At 33.9% G+C, this 3682-nt stretch overlaps 1 non-coding gene across 1 annotated transcript; it reads left to right on the top strand.

Moving 5' to 3' along the window:
- Window positions 1-246: 246 nt before the first annotated feature.
- On the top strand, window positions 247-354 carry LOC148553693 (small nucleolar RNA R71). The gene has a single exon (XR_015893611.1). It is a non-coding gene; the product is annotated as a small nucleolar RNA R71 (small nucleolar RNA).
- Window positions 355-3682: the final 3328 nt, after the last annotated feature.

Here is a 3682-nt window from a genome sequence, read left to right on the forward strand (position 1 = left end):
GTTCTGAGCCAATATGGCATTCAGAGTATCAACCTCAAGAACTCCCTTCTTCACAGGCGTCCCATTATTCACAAGATTCCTTTCAGAAGTGTACATGAACTGGTTATTTGCAACCATGTCAATGAGTTCTTGAGCTTCTGCAGGCGTTTTCTTTAGGTGAATGGATCCACCTGCAGAAGTATCCAATGACATCTTTGATAGCTCAGATAAACCATCATAGAATATATCCAGGATGGTCCATTCTGAAAGCATGTCAGAAGGACACTTTTTGGTCAACTGTTTGTATCTTTCCCAAGCTTCATAGAGGGATTCACCATCTTTTTATTTGAAGGTTTGAACATCCACTCTAAGCTTGCTCAGCTTCCGAGGAGGAAAGAACTTGGCTAAGAAAGCCGTGACCAGCTTATCCCAAGAGTTCAGGCTGTCTTTAGGTTGAGAGTCCAACCATATTCTAGCTCTGTCTCTTACAGCAAAAGGGAAAAGCATGAGCCTGTAGACTTCAGGATTTACTCCATTAGTCTTAACAGTATCACAGATTTGCAAGAATTCAGTTAAGAACTGAAAAGGATCTTCAGATGGAAGTCCATGAAACTTGCAGTTCTGTTGCATCAGAGAAACTAGTTGAGGTTTCAGCTCAAAGTTGTTTGCTCCAATGGCAGGAATGGAGATGCTTCTTCCATGTAAATTGGAATTAGGTGCAGTAAAGTTACCAAGCATTCTCCTTGCATTATTGTTGTTGGGTTCGGCTGCCATCTCCTTTACTTGATCGAAATTTTCAATAAGGTTTTCTCTGGATTGTTGTAATTTAGCTTCTCTTAGTTTCCTCTTCAGAGTCCTTTCAAGTTCTGGATCAGCTTCAACAAGAATGCCTTATTCTTTGTCCCTGCTCATAAGAAAGAGAAGAGAAAAAGAAAAGAAGAGGAATCCTCTATGTCACAGTAAAGAGGTTCCTTATTGTTAGTAGAAGAAGAGAAGAAGAAGAAGAAAAAAATTCGAACACAGATAGAAGAGGGGGGTTCGAATTCGGTGAGTGATGTGAGGAAGAGATGTTAGTAGATGAATAAATAAATAAAATAAGATGAGAGAGGGAGGGGATTTTCGAAAATAATCTTTGAAAAAGAGTTAGTAATTTTTGAAAATAGTTTTTGAAAAATGTTAGTAATTTTTGAAAATTAAGATTTTAAAAAATTGAAATAATTAGTTAATTAAAAAGAAATTTTGAAAAAGAGGGAACATATTTTCGAAAATTAGAGAGAGAGAGAGTTAGTTAGTTGGTTTTGAAAAAGATAAGAGACAAACAAAAAGTTAGTTAGTTAGTTGAAACAAATTTGAAAAGATAAGAAGTTAGGAAGTTAGAAAAGATATTTTGAAATCAAATTTTTTTGAAAAAGATAGGATGAGAAGATATTTTTGAAAAGATATGATTGAAATTAGTTTTTGAAAAGATTTGAATTTTTAAAATCACAATTAATGACTTGATTCACAAGAAATCACAAGATATGATTCTAGAACTTAAAGTTTGAATCTTTCTTAACAAGTAAGTAACAAACTTGAAATTTTTGAATCAAAACATTAATTGATTATGTTATTTTCGAAAATTTGATATAAAAATAAGAAAAAGATTTTTGAAAAATATTTTTGGAATTTTCGAAAATAACTAAGAAATTTGAAAAAGATTTGATTTTTGAAAAATATTTTGGAAAAGATGAGATTTTTAAATTGAAAATTTGATTTGACTCATAAAAACAACTAGATTTTTAAAATTTTTGAAAAAGTCAAATCTAATTTTCGAAATTTTAAGAGAGAAAAAGGGAAAGATATTTTTTTTTTATTTTTGAATTTTTTATAATGAGAGAGAAAAACAAGAAAAATGATGCAATGCATGAAATTTTTAGATTAAAACAATGAATGCATGCAAGAATGCTATGAATGTCAAGATGAACACCAAGAACACTTTGAATGTCAAGATGAACACCAAGAACATATTTTTGAAAAATTTTTAATGCAAGGAAAACATGCAAGACACCAAACTTAGAATTCTTTAATGCTTAGGCACTAAGAATTCAAGAATGCATATGAAAAACAAGAAAAGACACAAAACATGCAAATGCAAAGATCAAACAAGAAGACTTACCAAGAACAACTTGAAGATCATGAAGAACACTATGAATGCATGAATTTTCGAAAAATGCATGATGCACATGCAATTGACACCAAACTTATAACGTGACTCAAGACTCAAACAAGAAACACACAATATTTTTGACTTTTATGATTTTATGATTTTTTTGTATTTTCTTTTAATTTTTTTTCGAAAATATTTGGAAAAAGGAAGCAATGAATTCATAGTCCTCAATCAAAATCCTGGGAATTAGACATGGCTTAATAGCCAGCCAAGCTAAAACATGTTATATGAAACACTAGAAATCATTTTTTTTTTAAATTTTGAAGAAAAATATTTTTGAAAACATTTTTTTTTCTTATTTTTTCGAAAACAGATGAGAAAATTTTTGAAAGATTTTTGAAAATTTTTTTTTTTGAAAATAAAATAAAAAGAAAATTACCTAATCTGAGCAACAAGATGAACCGTCAGTTGTCCAAACTCGAACAATCCCCGGCAACGGCGCCAAAAACTTGGTGCGCAGAAATTGTGATTACACTTTGATTATGTAAAATTCATTGCTCTTTCTTTCCCTGGTAATGGCGCCAAAAACATGATGCCAATACCATGGTTCACAACTTCGCACAACTAACCAGCAAGTGCACTGGATCGTCCAAGTAATACCTTACGTGAGTAAGGGTCGAATCCCACGGAGATTGTTGGTATGAAGCAAGCTATGGTCACCTTGTAAATCTCAGTCAGGCGGATATAAAATAGTAATGGGGTTTTCGAAAATAATTAATAAAATAGGGATAGAAATACTTATGTAATTCATTGGGTAGAATTTCAGATAAGCGTGTAGAGATGCTTTCGTTCCTCTGAACCTCTGCTTTCCTGCTATCTTCATCCAATCAATCTCACTCCTTTCCATGGCTGGCTTTATGTGATGCATCACCATTGTCAACGGCTACTTTTGGTCTTCTCTCGGGAAAATGATCCAAATGCCCTGTCACGGCACGGCTAATCGTCTGGAGGCATCACCCTTGTCAATGGTTACATCCTATCCTCTCAGTGAAAATGGTCAACGCACCCTGTCACAGCACGGCTATTCATCTGTCGGTTCTCGATCATGCTGGAATAGGATTTACTATCCTTTGTGTCTGTCACTACGCCCAGCAATCACGAGTTTGAAGCTCGTCACAGTCATTCAATCATTGAATCCTACTCGGAATACCACAGACAAGGTTTAGACTTTCCGGATTCTCATGAATGCCGCCATCAATCTAGCTTACTCCACGAAGATTCTGATTAAGAGATCTAAGAGATACTCATTCAATCTAAGGTAGAACGGAAGTGGTTGTCAGGAACGCGTTCATAGGGAATGATGATGATTTTCACGTTCATCACATTCAGGTTGAAGTGCGAATGAATATCATAGAAGCAAAATAAGATGAATTGAATAGAAAACAGTAGTACTTTGCATTAATCTTTGAGGAACAGCAGAGCTCCACACCTTAATCTATGGAGTGTAGAAACTCTACCGTTGAAAATACATAAGTGATAATGGAGTTCATTGGTCTC

Source organism: Arachis ipaensis, chromosome B7 (assembly GCF_059453495.1).
Source record: "Arachis ipaensis isolate K30076 ecotype BB chromosome B7, ASM5945349v1, whole genome shotgun sequence".
Classification (NCBI taxonomy): domain Eukaryota; kingdom Viridiplantae; phylum Streptophyta; class Magnoliopsida; order Fabales; family Fabaceae; genus Arachis; species Arachis ipaensis.